At 35.5% G+C, this 732-nt stretch overlaps 1 pseudogene; it reads right to left on the reverse strand.

Annotated features, from left to right (window-relative positions):
- Nucleotides 1-111, reverse strand: part of LOC103213030 — a 1,349-nt pseudogene extending 1,238 nt beyond the window's left edge.
- Nucleotides 112-732: the final 621 nt, after the last annotated feature.

The raw sequence follows: 732 nt of genomic DNA on the forward strand, positions 1-732 counted from the left end.
TAAGTGAAAGATCTGATCAATTCGTTGTACATTCTGAATAAGTTGAATGAGAATCAGTCACAATTTGAAAAAAATGTAGTAATTCATCCTTTTCTGCACCCTTAGCGGCATTGATGAAACATAATAGTAGTTATCTCCCCAAAACAAGATAATTTTATGCACCTCATAATATTAATTCACTGCAAATATCCTGTACATTTTCTCCTGGCTCCAACACCACAAAGCAATGGCTCAATATTTGTGTGAGTTGGGAAATTGTAGACCAACCACCCTGGATTCAAGAGCAATCTTGACTGAGGACCTAGAGGCAATATTGAAAGAAGTCATAACAATATATATCTTGTTTGATAATCTTCAATTCAAAGCTTCCTAAAGGTGTGCTGTTTATTTATTCTTTTAACTTCAACATTATAACAGGGACTTTCTGCACAAGGATTCTTTTTTCTGTGTCTTCTTTAATTCATTTTCTTAAAAGTAATTGAAGTCCAAATTATTGGTAAAATGATGTCTTATTGGAGTTCCTGAATGGTGCAAAGAGTTGACACACTCTGCAGCTAACCAAGAGGTTTGAGTTCATCCAGAGGCTTATCACACACTAATTCCAAAAAACAGCTTTTGAAAACTCTACAGAGTCCAATTCTACTCTGAAACACATACAATCACCATGAGTTAGAGTCATTGCTGTGTCCTGACCAGGAAATTTTTGCCCATCCTCAAGCCATGAAGATGTTC

Source organism: Orycteropus afer, unplaced genomic scaffold (genome assembly GCF_000298275.1).
Source record: "Orycteropus afer afer isolate SDZICR_OR568_19922 unplaced genomic scaffold, OryAfe1.0 scaffold01217, whole genome shotgun sequence".
NCBI lineage: Eukaryota > Metazoa > Chordata > Mammalia > Tubulidentata > Orycteropodidae > Orycteropus > Orycteropus afer.